This window comes from Harpia harpyja, chromosome 5, assembly GCF_026419915.1.
Source record: "Harpia harpyja isolate bHarHar1 chromosome 5, bHarHar1 primary haplotype, whole genome shotgun sequence".
NCBI classification, from domain to species: domain Eukaryota; kingdom Metazoa; phylum Chordata; class Aves; order Accipitriformes; family Accipitridae; genus Harpia; species Harpia harpyja.
Genome location: NC_068944.1, coordinates 47,719,720 through 47,734,960, shown reverse-complemented (window position 1 = coordinate 47,734,960; position 15,241 = coordinate 47,719,720). Strand labels below are relative to the sequence as shown.

General features: G+C 43.2%; 1 protein-coding gene across 3 annotated transcripts in view; it reads left to right on the top strand.

Moving 5' to 3' along the window:
• The window catches only part of PAG1 (phosphoprotein membrane anchor with glycosphingolipid microdomains 1), a 115,263-nt gene that overhangs the window by 58,272 nt on the left and 41,750 nt on the right, over positions 1-15,241 (top strand). For 2 of the 3 annotated variants that reach the window (XM_052787769.1, XM_052787767.1), the window contains one exon: positions 11,608-11,672. The gene's annotated coding sequence lies outside the window, so the exon portion shown is untranslated. Of the gene's footprint in view, positions 1-8,651; positions 9,100-11,607; positions 11,673-15,241 lie in introns of those variants that run through there. The other variant, XM_052787768.1, reaches the window with a different exon arrangement.

The following is a 15,241-nucleotide window of genomic DNA, read 5'->3' as shown; positions in this document are numbered from 1 at the left end:
CCCGCTGCCCGGCCCCTGCTCTCTCTGCACTCAAGGGAGGGGAGCTCTGTGAAAGCTAGGCTCTCAGTACGGGAGGGAAGGGGGGGCTGTATGCTTTGGATGGGGGGGAAGCACATGGGGGCTGCTTTACTTGTTCTTCTCCCCTCAGGCTTAACGGAAAATGTTTTTCTCACATCCCTGTCTGTCCATCTGGCTGCTTTGGTGTGGGAGAAAACACATGCTAAAGCCCATACAATTCCCATGGATTTAATGCAAATACTGAAGAAGAATTTCAGGATTTGGTTAAGTGTGAGGTTTTTTTCTAAAGGTAGGCTAATGTGATCCTCTGTGGTGTGCAATTACATCTTCTGGCAAAGCTTGCTTGATTAAGCCAATCCCATCTCTGATCTCTGTTCTAGGCTTTTATGCTAGCATCTCTCCCAGTTAAATAAGTTGGCGTAGGCAATACTCTTTACCAGCCTGTCCAGCGTATTTTGTCCAGCACGGAGTCTGGAGGTGGTGAACAGGCTTCTGCTAACCCAGTGGCTGTCTCAGCAACTTATGTAAAAATGACAGAGGTCATATTCGAAGATTAAAAAAAATATCTTGTCATCCACAAGTTATTGCAGGATTCCTTAAGCATCATGTTCAGTTCCCACTGGCAGAGTGGTTTAAAAGGTTATTTTCCAAAGACAGAGACATACAAATGTTCTGGGAAGTCCTCCTTGTCCGGGCACTGGCCAGAGCGGTGATGCTCTGCGCTCTCTGTCTGTCAGTCTACTCCATCTGTTGCCTCCCACGCACGGGAGGAAGGTGGTAGGTGATGGCACACAAACAGCAGGTAGCTGCAAATCTCATCCACTGAAATGAAGGCATCATGGTAGACAAAGGCTTGTTGGACGTGGTCTGTCTCAGCTGCTTTGATTTGGCATCGCCTGCTTTGTTGAGCCGTGGTCCTGCAGAGGCTTACTTAATAGTTACAGGGTAAAGTCTCCATTGCAGATACCGGCTTTCATATATCAAAGGCTGGTGGAGTGGAGGTACACTGAAGGCTGAGCCTTTGCTTGCTGGCTGTGATTGATTCTTGATGCTCGAGACAGTTTTCATGATGTTGTTATTAGTTATCAAAAAAAAAAAAACCCTAAACCAACCGGCTTCTGTCACAGCCATACTGTGTGATCAGGGCAAACCTTGAACAGATACTTCCAGAGCTTTCAGAGAGCTCACCTGGTGGTCAGACACCTCTGGCTTACTGGGCCACTTCACTCTCAGAAGTGTTCGTTGAAAGTATAAGTGAAAATCAGGGCAGGGGCCAGTTTCTCAGCACCCTTGCATAAGCCTGGCTTTATCAGACACTTGAGAGATTTGCTCTTTTAAGTTTCCTTTTTAATTACTCTCTAAATTCTTTCAGTCCAGCCTTGTGGACCAGGTTTGGGTGAGGCTTTCAGATATGTGCCAAGCCATCTATGGCAAGTATGTCCAAGGGAGAACAAAGTATCGAAGGACAGTATAATATTAGATATAAAACCAGGTCTGATCTGTCTACAGGTAGTGTGGAGTCCAGGAAAAAAGCATAAAATCCCAAGGCAACAGTAGCAGAAAGAAGCTGGAAATCCCTTCTCTTACTGATCTGTTGTTCATCTGCTTCAGGAGCTCTATGAATTTGAGGTGCCGGCAGCTTCTTTAGGCTGGTTTTTTTTCTTTTGTACCAGTAACATGGGTCAAACTTTGGGCAGTATTGCTAGACTTCAGGCTAGTGCCATGTGAAGCAGGTGCATGGGCAGCCAGCTCTCTGCTCTGTCCTGTGGATACTTAGGAGAACAGCACAAACAGCCTTGGTCACATTAAGAAATGTTTGACGTAATTAACCAACTTTATGTTTTGAAGGGGATTAAGGTTGTTCATCTTGGTTTTCCTGCTTTTTAAACCAGTTTTCACTGTGAAAGATATTGTGATAATCAGAGAGACCAAGAACTGTTAGCTGACAGTCTACATCCCATTCTGTTTTTCCTGAAATGAATCTTCCAGTATTAAACACTATCTCAATTCACTGTGGTTAAATAGAAGTTTCTAAGAGTGGTTTCTTTTTCTTTTTTCTATGTTCCTTGTTTTATGAATAAATAAATGCTACAGACATCTTTAGCACTGTTTCAATATTTAAATGTGCTTCCAACAGTTTCTACAGAGCAGTAGGTCTGGTAAGAGGACTTGTATAGTTTGTGCAAATGCTTTTACAGAGAAAATTACATCTTAATAATTACCTATTGTATAATGAAATTTCCCGAATACACTTTCATCTGGTACGCTTTTCCTGAGTATGATGCCACCACTCCTGGCAGCAAAACCGGGATAATTCAGATAGGTCTGACAGGATCAGGACTCAGAAATGCAAGTCAGCTGTAGGACGCAGGATGCAGAGCAGTCCTAGCTGGTGATGAAGTAGTGACAAAGGTATGTTTCTTCTCAGCTGCTCTATCACAGCTTGTCAGCAAATGACAGGAGGATGTCATTCTTTGTCTCTTGCATTTATAATCTCAAAATGAAATCCTCAAATCATAAATAGATTTATATCATCTGGTGGCTGTTTTGCCAATTAGCATAGTGTCGCTTCCATTTCCAGAACCTCTGCCCACTAGTATCCTATAGTTTGACCAATTATTTTGAGCACACTTTAATCAAATTTGACCTTTTGTTAAAAAAAACCACATACTCCCTTGTGCATTTAGAGTTTAGCAATTTGATTTAGATAATCAGATATTGTCCATATATCCAAATAATTCAGGAGAGTTTCTCCTGGTTAGCTATGACAATATAGGGTAATGGATTTGCACGATTTTTTAACCAAATCTGAAAACATTCAAATGTATGAGTCAGAAGGAGCTTTGACCTGAAATTTTATTAAGCAGTGGAAAATAGGAAAAGTGGGAGGATGCAGGGGAGGGTTAAACAAAAAAGAAAATCCCTGGTCGTTCAAGAGTTTGCTCCTGTTAAATGGTCTAAAAAGCTCTTGTCATAGAATGGTTGGGCCTTATAAATGGGATAAACTTGAAAGGAAGAGTGGAAAATGAAAACTCAGTAATGTGATTTCTTTCTTCATTTTTAATAAAAATGAGCAAGCTGCAGGGAGGAATAAAAGGCAAGCTGAAGTTGAAGGAATCACATTTGCAGCCATCCATGTCCTAATGAGTAACATTAGGAAACCATATGTAAGTATTTAGTCTTGACTGTAGCAGATGATTGAATATATGTGGTCTTGTCTGGATGAAGCAAGCCCAAATCTATCAAGTATTTGGGTGAAAAAACAGTTGGAAATTCTGGCTACTACAAACGGAAACCAAAGAGCCATGCTCAAATGCTTGATAAATACTGGAAGCAGATGAGGTGCAAGTTTCAGTTCCATTATCAGTGCTTGTATTGGGTTTGCGTGGCAAGGTTTTGGTAGTGAGGGGCTACGGTGGTGACTTCTGTGAGAAGCTGCTAGAAGCTTCCCCTGTGTCTGACAGGGCCAATGCCAGCCGGCTCCAAGACAGACCTGCCGCTGGCCAAGGCCGAGCCCATCAGTGACAGTGGTAGTGCCTCTGGGAGAACAGATTTAAGAAGGGAAAAAATAGTTGCTAGGACACAGAAACTGCAGCTGGAGAGAGGAGTGAGAACATGGGAGAGAAACAACCCTTGGTGCAGACACCCAGGTCAGTGAAGAAGGAGGGGGAGGCGGTGCTCCAGGCGCTGGAGCAGAGATTCCCCTGCAGCCGTGGGGAAGACCATGGTGAGGCAGGCTGTCCCCCTGCAGCCCATGGAGGTCCACGGTGGAGCAGATATCCACCTGCAGCCCGTGGAGGACCCCACGCCAGAGCAGGTGGGTGCCCGAAGGAGGCTGTGACCCCATGGGAACCCCGTGCTGGAGCAGGCTCCTGGCAGGACCTGCGGATCTGTGTGGAGAGAGGAGCCCACGCTGGAGCAGGTTTTCTGGCAGGACTTATGACCCCGTGGCAGGGACCCACATGGAGCAGTCTGTGCCTGAAGGACTGCACCCCATGGAAGGGACCCACACTAGAGCAGTTCGTGAAGAACTGCAGCCCGTGGGAAGGACCCACGTTGGAGCAGTTCGTGGAGGACTGTCTGCTCTGGGAGGGACCCCACGCTGGAACAGGGGAAGAGTGTGAGGAATCCTGCCCCTGAGGAGGAAGGAGCGGCAGAGACAATGTGTGATGAACTGACCCCAACCCCCATTCCTCGTCCCCCTGCACCGCTGGTGGGGGGTAGGTGGAGAATCCGGGAGTGAAGCTGTGCCTGGGAAGAAGGGAGGGGTGGAGGGAAGGTGTTTTGAGATTTGGTTTTATTTCTTATTATCCTACTCTGGTTTGATTGGCAAAAATTAAGTTAATTTTCCCTAAGTCGAGTCTGTTTTGCCCATGATGGTAATTAGTGAGTGATCTCTCCCTGTCCTTATCTTGACCCACGAGCCTTTTGTTATATTTTCTCTCCCCTGTCCAGCTGAGGAGGGGAGTGACAGAGCAGCTTTGGTGGGCACCTGGCATCCAGCCAGGGTCAACCCACCACAGTGCTAATCAGACAGGTGGAAAGAGGAGAAATAAATTTGCAAATGACATCAGGTGTTCTTAAAAAAATGCTTCTCTGAATGTGTAGTAGTTCATAATTACTGTAATGCTGCAAACCAACTTCCATAAAAAAAAGATTTAAGAAAATTATTTGCATTCTTGTAATACAGAATATTAAACTTAGATTGTACTAGTACACTTCAAATCTTTGTAAGGCTTTGACTTGTCTGCTCTAAGAAGGGGCTTTAGACACATGCTAGATATGCCAAATTAAAATCCCCATGGCCACAAGTCTTACGTAACTTGTATAGATGATGTATTCACCTGAGTTAGTCAAGAGCTTTTAGCAGAGAACAGACCATAGACCCAAATGATCTGTGTCCAGGTAAAATACTTCAGTAAGATACATAGCTCAAAATGAAATACAGCCCTCTTAGCAGTGGAGGCAGTCCAGCGTGTGCGTGTCTTCAGCATGCGCAGGAGGTATGCAAGTACTTCCCAGGACTGACAAGCTCCCAGCCAGAGCAAAAGGTGATGCTTGATTAAGTGTAATTATGTGTTTAGTCCCTGGATCTCCTGTAGATGGAAAGAACCTGGTACATGCCAGCATGGGGCTCGGGCAGGTGGAAGGACCTGATGAGGTGCACATACCGATGCCGTGCAGTGCTACAAATAAAACTGTCGCTGGAAGCAATGCTCTTAGAAAGTTAATGCAGGAAGGAATAGCAGTGACAAGTTTGACTGGAATAACTGTAATTAAGGGAAGTCTAGAATAAGCAATGTTATCAAATTCGTTTTCATCAATAGCTAATCCAAATTTAGCTAAGATCTCTAGGGTTAAGGCTTATCACCTGATGCAGGCTGAACACATCTATCTTTGACTAGTTGAAGATTTGATGTAACACCTATTTAGAGAAGTAATTTACAAGTGTAACTGCTATCTGTATGGACAGAGATGTTCATAATTTGCTTAAAGATGTTTGCTTTATATTTGTAAAGATTGAGTTTGATATCAAGGTATTAGAGTGGCTGTGACTAAGTCTCGGCATACTTCATTGGAGAAAGAAATTCTTGGTCTTGTGTTTTCTAAAAACTGAATGTTGTATCCCTCTGTCTCTTAGCTGTAGATGTAAAGTGGGAGTGTGAGCGTGTGTGTGTGTTGTAAAAGCCTGTGAGCAAAGCAGATTTTTCAGAGTAGCAGCATGCTAAGAAATCTAATAATCCTTCTGCAACTCCAAAGACACATACTGCACCTTACTGTCCCTGCCAGAGTGCACACTGTGCTCCTTTCTCTTACATGTTTTTGTGGAAAAGATCTTCTCTAAAACTTTCATTCTGTAGTTCCTTAATCCATCCCTCCACTGAATGACAAAACTCTTCTGCCACCTAAACTGCCCTGAGCAATATCTTTGTGGTTTTATACTCTTTGAGAGCTAGAGACATGTAAGATAGGGGTGAGGGACATTTCAGATGGATGGTGTACATTCAAAGATACTGGAAGTTAATGGAATTACTGTGGCGTTACACCAGTGAAAATGAGGTCATCTTCTGTACTTTTAAAATAATTGTGAGAATAGCCTGAAAGTATTCCTTTTTCCTGTGACACTAAAAAATAATGGCTGGATCTTTACATGCCATAGATGTGGAAAAAAAAGACAATAAGGCCTTAAAAAAATCAAAATCAAATAGAATCACAAAGATCCAGAGAGAGAAGGATCTCCAAGGAAAATATCGATAAACTATGATGTCATATAAATCACATACATGTAAATGATAAATCTCTATACATCTGCTGACCGATGTAAATACTATGGATTTCCATTTTCACATTTGAGTTTGTGTACACTAAGTACAACATGAGCCCTTAAGTAAAATCTAGAGGTGCAAATTGTTAGAGATGAAGTGAGATGGCACAGGCAGGCTGGCTGTAGCACTCTCTTCTACTCCAGACCCAAGATTTCCAAGAGAAGTAACCCTCATTAATGTTCTCAGCTACCTCCAAGCCAAAGTATACCATGTATTAGACATTTTGCATTAGGCAGCCTATTGATGCTATGTTGCCAAACATTGCACAGTAAAGGAGGAAAATGGTACGAGAAGAGTAATGCTGAGGACCACTGTTCATGTGGACTAGGAACTTTGGAGAAGCAGAAAAGGGAGGAGGAATAAAGCTGGCCTGGAGGACATTGCGCTTGATTATACTTGACCTGTTTTGGTTGAAGTAATTCTGCTTGCCTCTAGCAACAAGCATTTCCTAATGTATTTTACCATTAGATATTGCATCCTTTACTAGTTATTGAATGGTGTGTGTAGGCTGGCCTCCATGCCATTCTCATTTAGGGCACCTTTTTGACTAAATAACTGCCTCAGCACTTCTTTTTTAAAGGATAGAAGTATATGGGGTTTTGAGATTACTTCTGTAATTCTGCAGAGCAAAAAGAGATCATGTTTGAGATCAATCAGCTGTGATACTGACCCTGGAAGCTACTCTGAAATATGTTTTAGATATTTATGATGTTCTGTCAAAGAACGTCTGATTTGGTTTATTGCCATGTAATCGTGGGGGTCTGCTGATATAAAGCAATCCTGATCCTGTTTAAGTCCATTTGGCAAGATGCTTAAGACAAATAACTTGATCTTATTAATAGATAAAAGGAAAACGTTTCCATAAGAAATGTTATTAAAGAAAAAAATTAGAAGACGTGGTTGCTCATTTACAGCTCTCCTTTCCCAGCTTAATTTTGAGTACAAGATGCAGCGTCTTACTGGGCTGTTACTATCCGCTGGCACTGCCTCTCAGTTCTCCTGAAAACGATGTTGGAATTTGGCCTCAGTGAAATGCTTTGAAACAAGTTATTTTCAAAAAATGTTTATAAATTCCCTCTAGAAATCTCCCTCTTATTTTGCTGTCTCATGTTACAAACTCATGTGTTAATTTGGAAGTGGCCTATCTGTGATTGTTCGTTACTCAAGATAACCCTTGCCAGTTGCCCCAAACTTTTAACAGGAAAAACGAGCCCCGAGAGCTGGGGCACCAGTGATAGTTGCCTGGTCCTGATGATGATCCTCAAGCCTGACCTGGTAGGACCTGCTAAAAGGGTGAGATACAGCCCCTGGGGGATTGCCAGCAAGTCGCCACTTAATACTGATTGCATGGGAAATTATTGTAATGCTGCGATGGTTCATCGGGGACCTAGAATGAGTTCACAGCTGTGCTGCACCCTAGGGCTGTGCGTCCCTTGGTGTTTGATTCTAGAAGAAAACGCATTGTTGCTTGCTGCTCTGTTCAGTTGCAGTGTTTTAAGATCTGAACTATAATTAATGCGGAGGAATGTGAAACAGCTACCATCTATCGTGGAGCTTGGCTTGGGAATATTTGAGTTAAACTGTAAAATTCCAATTGGTTTCAGCAGGGATCATCACTGACTCCTCTGGAGCCGGGCCAGATCGCTTCTCGTTTTCTCATAGGAAAGAAAACAAAGCTGAAGTTATGCGAAATGTGTGCAACATGCACATGATAGTCCTTTCAAAACAAGAAAAATACAGACATCTGATTTTAAAAGGGCTTTCTTCTTTGCCTCTCTGATTTCCAAGGGGAGCTTTGTAGAAAATGGGGATTTAAGATGCTGCCATCTTCCCCTCTTCCTAGTGACAGCTGTAAACATCTGCTGAGGATGTCATTCATTGTCTCATCCTACAGTCGCTTGTTAAGATCGTGAAGCATCGTGCCTCCTTGAAAATTAAACTGGTAATGCCGTGGGGAGAGAGGAACCACCAGTGTGCTCAGAGGCTCTCCGGAGTGTGGTTTCTGAGCGGTGCAAGAGCAGCTGCAGCATCCGTGCTCCGTCCCGGGGATAACGCCTCAGCAGGGAGGGGAGCTTTCCCAGCCAGTTTGGGAAGGCGGGCAGTGGCAGGTGGGGTAAGTAACGCACGCTGCTGTGTCATCGCACTGTGATTTCACCTCTCCGTCCTGCTCTCGAAAAGGCAGACAAGGCTTCAAGTCATAAATTGCGTCTCGTGTAACTCCTCCCCTATTTCGGCTGCTTGCTCACGCAGCCACCCATGGATCTGAAACAAAAATGTGCGAAGCGAGGCAGGCAGCACTCTCACCAGTGCAGATTTCACCTCCCCTCACGGTGCCGGGGTGCCCGTCCTGCGCCGACACCGTCTTACTCCTCCCGAACGTAGCAAAGCTTTGGCTAATCACAAATACATAAGCATTTTTCTCCCATCCGTTCTCATCAGCCTGTACTCCAAGAAGAAGAGGGGGGAAAAAAAAAAGTGCGGGGCTGTACATGAGCGTGTCTTTGTGCCACTGTTCGTTCAGCGGGCTGACAGAGGCGGCATTGTTCGCGGGCTGTGGCCGGCTTGGCAGCCAGAGAAGGTGGGGATCTGCGCCGCGCATACCGAATCGGCAAGCGGCCGAGGACAGGGGTCGAGAAACTCCTAGAGCTGTGTTAACAACAAGAGGGAGTTTCATAGCACCTCGCTAATAGTTTCTGCTGGTGTCTTCCGCACAATGCAAACGGGGTCCAGCACAAGGAGTCCTTGTTAATCGAAGGTAAGGCTTTTATCTTTATAGTAGCATGGTAGTGATTGCTGCTGTTTGGTTGTTAATTAAAATATGGGTAATACAACTGCAGGAGAAGTTGTGAAGTCTGCCATACTCCTTAGGAGAATAAAGCTTCATGGTGGCATCATGCTGCAGCTGAGGGTTATTGAAGTTTGTCTGTTCCCCTTTATGCAGGCTTAGGTTGCTTTACCAGTAATGAGAAAATCTGTATGTGTTCCCATCAGAAGAAGAAAAGACCGCTTAGTCTCCTTCTCCAGCTTTCTTACTTTTTAAGCCAGAAGCTACTATGTATATGCAATATTAAATGGATTTTGCTATGTTAGCATATAGCCATTAGGCAAGGCAAATACTTCTTCCTATTACCAGAGACAGTTCCTCACCCCTGCAGGTACTCCCTGGGGTAGAAAATACCCTGTACAGTGGTAAAAAAATTAACATTTGTTCCACACACCTCAGCAGAAAGAAAAATTGGTGTTGTATTTAATTTTTTCAGCCTCTTTGTAATAACTAAGATTACACAGATTGTGCTAAACAGATTTTATGTTTCTGTGTAGATATTTCTCCTGTGTTCTTACTACTTCAATGATATTTTTAATAGGTTTTAAATTACTGTTATTTTTCTAGTTTTAAAGTAAAGGCAGATTTTGTCTGAGCACTTCTCCAGGTCTTCTGCTGTTCTTATTGCTGTCTGACCCTTGTAATTGTTAACTATATTTTTGAGAGTGTGTACTGCTATTTGTGGATGATAACAAACGTGGTCTTAAAAGTGCATGCCTTGGAGCTGCAGCTGTTGTTCATTTTCTGTGCCCAGGATGACATGCTTTTGGGGTGAATGGGCTCAGCGGCAGTGGGGACCCCCCAACACAACTCCAGATCTGGAGCTCTTAATGTCACAAGCAGTGTTTGAAAGATATTGGAGGATTTTGGGTTTTTTTTTTCTAAGGGGTGATAAAAAGAGGAGAGTGTCATTTATGTGCTGAAGGGCCTTACTTTCTTCTGCCAGTGCACTGTTCGTTGCGTGTAATTCAGGAGAACACAGCTCATACCTCCTGTTTGCCCGATGGCACGTAGCAGCCCGAGGACACACGCTGCTTTTGTGCTCCCGTTTGGTTTTAATCTTTAAGGAGCAACTGTTTCAAAGAATAAACACATTGCCTTGTAGGAGGAACTCCGGAAAACATCCTGCTAGTGACAGCGGCAGCCACTGCCCATCACGCTGGACATCCCTCTGCCAAAACCGGCAGGGCTTTGCTCGCCGGCCAGCCAAAGGCTGGGAGCTGCAAGCTGTGTAACCGCGAGGATGGCTGAAGGAAATAACAGTTAAAAGTGTTAATTGAAACTGCAAGGCTGCTAACTACTTGTTCAAAACACGGTATCTGGGTTTATCCTGGCCCTCAGCCCAGGGATTTGCAGCATCTCCTTTGTGCAGCAGCGTCCACCCCACTAACCCGTACTCAGCCCCCCAGGCTTCTCGCTGGTGGGGCTGCGTCGGGCACTGGGTGGGCAGGTAACGAGCATGTTCTCTCCCTCCACCCAGGCATTCCACGTGCACCCATCCTCGCTGAGGGAGAGGGAAACTGCGGGCTCCAGCTTGGGGGAGCCGGGTCCCCACTCCCCAGCCCCCTCAGCTGGGCAGTGGGGCTGGAGGGATGATGCTGGACCCTGCATCCTGCCATTTAGACATCAGCATTTTAACGATGCCCTTCTCATCAGGGAGACATGTTCCAGACAACACCTGCTACAGTAAAGAAGGACATTTTAAAGTAATAATAAGCATATTTAGACCCGCCTAATATTTTTTTTTTGTCTGTCAAATGAGAGCTATTTATGGTCATTACCTCCATGAGAGAAAGAAGTGAGACCCTAGGTTAGATTCTGTGTCTTTCAATGATTTTCTTGCGCTTGTCAGGGACCAGCAAGTGTGGAAATCCCAAATCTGAGCTTGTCTGCACAAGCAAAAAAATGGAACCAGAATAATTAAAAAGGTTGCAATTCACAACCAGTTTTCAGTGCATGCTGTACTAAAGGCAATCATATCAGGAAATAAAAATACATGTGGGTAAATGCAGTTTTAGGTTAAATCAAAATTGGTCATTTATTATTATGAACACACTGCCTTATACTGGTGCAGAGCCTGTTACTTTACTTTTACTGCTGTGTTTTAACTGGCAAACACTTACAAAGTTTCATTTGTTGTTAGTTTAAAAAAGTGGAGGAAATATGTCTCCCACACATAAAATAATCCTGCTTAAAGTTCATTTACTAAATGCGGCATGCCTCATTTATACAGCGACTTTTATAACCCATTTCCTCCAGAGTATACGACACTAAGCAGACAGGGTCAATTTAAAATAAATAGCTTTTGCTTACACATTCAACTTTTATCTATTGTATATGTTTCTGTAAACAAAAAGATGCAGCAGAGTTTGTGATGGACGTAAGCACAGGCAGGGCCTTTGCACTAACTTCTTAACCAGCACTTCATCGTTTTTTCAGCACAGAAGCTTTTGCTTCCTCACTGAGAGAGCCTGTATGAAGACCTGCGTGGACGGTGTTGTAAGGTAAGGAATACACCCACTGGGTTTTTTAAGTTCTTCTTCCTAATTTTGCATTGGTATGGAGTTCCCATCTGAGAAGTTGCTTCACTCTGCACCTGATTTCTTCTCAGAAGGACTTGCATATGGTGGTCCTTCACTGTTCAGTAGTAACAAACATGTGAGCAAAACTAACTGTTTACTGTGTAGATGATAATGTCTTAAATGATGTTGAATTTCACTTTTGTGTGAAGTTTTACATGTGTACTCTTTCTCTCCCGTAAGCCTCAAACAGTCCCTGTGGGGAACTGGGCACACTGCATGTTCGGTGCACCTCTTGGTGCAGCAGGTCCCTGTGCAGCATCACTTGCAGTATTTTATTCAACTTTGAAGTGCTAAATTAAAACAGGAGAGTCCGTTGTGTTTTCTACTTCCCAGAAATACCACCACTTTGTGGCCTTCCCCTGCCAGCTTTGGTGTCACCTTTCCTTCTCAACTTCTCTTTTCTCCTGCTGGGTAGCAGCCCCCATCATCTCTGCACCCCTTCAGACACAGCGCGCTCGAGGCTTTTATCCACAGGCTGATGATCAGCAAGCAGCATCATTCTTACCTCCTCTCCCAGGACCTACATCTGTCGTGGTTTACTCTACCTCACGCACCGAGTGAACCAATAAACGGTCAATAAATGAAGAATCTATTTGAAACATGGTAACCAGAAATGGTGTAACTCTTCCGATTTGGGGTCCTAAAAGACAGGCTTTCATGCAGCGCTAGGCAGATTACACAGCCTGCATGGATATTACAAAGTCCAGCAGTGTTAGTATGGTATAGCTGTGCTGCTTGTTTGCTTAATCTGCTTGTTTAGAGACACCCAGAATATTCATCTTAATCATCTGTTTCCACTGCATAGTAGGTGCAGGAGGAAATACCACAGAGAGCCCTGTCACTAGGAAAATGCATCATTTGAACGTGCAATGTAAATATTTTAACTAACCAAATGTAAACACTGTTTTGCCTTAAGGATGGGAAAAGACTGTCACAGTCAAAAACGAGCTGACATAAGAGTGACCCTGTATAGATGAGATACAAAATTGCATTCACACATTTTGGTAATCAAAACAGAGCCCTTAATGAATTGCCTAGTGTGAAAGGAATTACAAACACAAATGTGCCTGACACAAGATGATCGGAAGTCGCTGCTGCATTAACGTTAGAAGGAAGGACTTTCAGGATTCATGGGGATCCAAGGTCCATGGGAGGGATGGTGTGAGGTGAGAGAGATGAGATGATGAGAGATGTGAGTTGGTGAGAGCTAGAGAGAGGCTGGAGACCCTGCATGACAATCTAAACTGTAAGTATGCTCTGAACATCCATGCTCCTCCGTGCCTCTGGCTATGACTTGTGCTCACCATGCCAGGACAGTTAATTCAGAAGTTTCCAAGGGTTAGAAGATGGTAGAAGCAACAAAGATACTAGATACAGCAAGAAACACCTTATTTCATTCACAGATGTGCTGTGGGTTTTTCAGCTGGTGGATTCAAAGGAAAGCAGAATTCTTAGGGAGCTCAGAGCGGTTGCTCATTAGCTCTGCCTATACTGGCTTCATAAGTGCCTGAATAATTATGGTCAAGTGGTACTTGACAAAAAACAAACGTGGGGTTTAACTTCTGGTGCTGAATATGGTCCCGAAAAATAGTGCTATAGGATAGGATACAGAATCCTCCAGATACCACTTGACTTTATCATGCAGTAGATGCTAAGAAGTAGAGATCCTAAATGGTCTTTGGGTGTTCATCAGATTGCTAAGCAGAAGAAACATCTGGAGACTACTTCATCGGCTATGTGTTCTAGCCCATGGATTGTTAATATCAGAAGAGGAAGAAATGACACAGAAGATTTGACTAGACTCCATGGATTGTGAGAAACTAGTTAGATCTTATTTCTGTAGGCACAGGTCTATGTAAATGCCCAAGCAAGTAAGCTTTCATTACTGGAATAGCTGGGGGATTTTTTAAAGCTGATTTTTGCTTGTATTACCAACAATAGGTAATATATTAACATCTGCCTCACATTTGCTATTTCTTTGTTCTAACAGCTGGAAATTTACATTTACACATAGGCCTCAGAGCTAAAAATGTCATTCCCTAGGTTAAAAACCCATACTGATTTTTGTCATTCTCCTTGTTAGGAAAGGAGAACTGGAAACACAGGAAAAAGACAAATGGGAAGGGTAGCCCCCAGATGATAAATGCTTTCAGCTGGAGCACAGATTAATCATATATAGCATAGCCTAAGAGTGTCATTGTCTGCCATTACTACAGCAATTTAGCTGCAGCCAAATGAGCAAATCTATTAAGAGTAAAAATTATCCAAAGAAAGTAAAAGAAACCAAATACTTAAGTCATCAGTGAAAAGAAAAATACAATAGCATTTTTTTCAGTATAGAGGAAATTAAGAGCCTTTTTTGTGTGGATGAGAAGTGTTTTGCATAGATGAGAATAACTTTGATGTTATCCTTGAATAAAACTTCTGTTGCTATAAAATCAATCATTTTATGCAATAACTTCATGTAACTATTCTCTCAAATATAGGTAATCCAAATCTTGTTTACCTCCCAGACAGATGTATCAATTTTCATGGGAAAGCATGAATACATTCAAAAGTAAGAACTTCATTTTTTCCCTTTAGGAGCAGGAAGCTCATATGCTTTTGCTGAAGTGCTGTATTGTGCTCCCCCCCCAAAAAAAACCTCTAAAATGGCTTGTTTTAACACAGGAAAAAAGGTAGGAACAGATTACTTTGTGCTGCTGAATTCATCACGTTTTTTCTAAAAGCAAATAGCATTACTTGAAGAAGGGTTTTAGATGGCTGATGAGAGATAGGGAGTTTAAGAGGAGGGAAGAGAAGTGCAGTTGAAAAATGTTTGGAATGACAGTGTAAACTTCAGGGAGGAAGGGAATTAGATAAAAGAATCTGTGAGAGTGGGAATAATAATGTGAAGGGGAACAGACTGTGCTGCTGAGACCTTTTGGCCTTGGGTTTGAAAAGAATTCAGAATATGATCTGCAATCTCTGTCTTTGGGAGGGGGAATGGGAGTTTTTCCATTTATGGTAAAGTGGAGTAATAATGTCATTGCCCCAGCTGTTAAAATATTTTAAAATCTACTTCAAACTGGTTATTTATTGCAGTGTTAAAGTATAGACTGTTGTGGTCAGAAGAAGAGAGAAATTGGAATTGATCCCAAAAAGTGGAGTGAAGGTATAATTTATGCTTCCCTGAGAGGGAATGGGACTGCTAGTCCAGTCTGGCTCATTCTCACTGGTTTTTACGAAGCCTTTTTGGATATAGCTGTAAGTGAACAAATCTCAAGGTTCAAATCTACAAGGGGAACTTGGAAGCCTCCATCAAAGCCACAGATAAATAGGATGCATATTTTGAGTCCCAAAGTGCCATCTGAGGGTGGTTTTGCAAAGCACGTGAGGACCATGGCATCCCAAGCATCTCTGGCATACACTTGAGAACTGACTTGTGTAAGGCAGTGTTTCTGCAGAAGGTGGATGGTCTACACGGGAGCTCCCATGCCCACAGCTGCTTC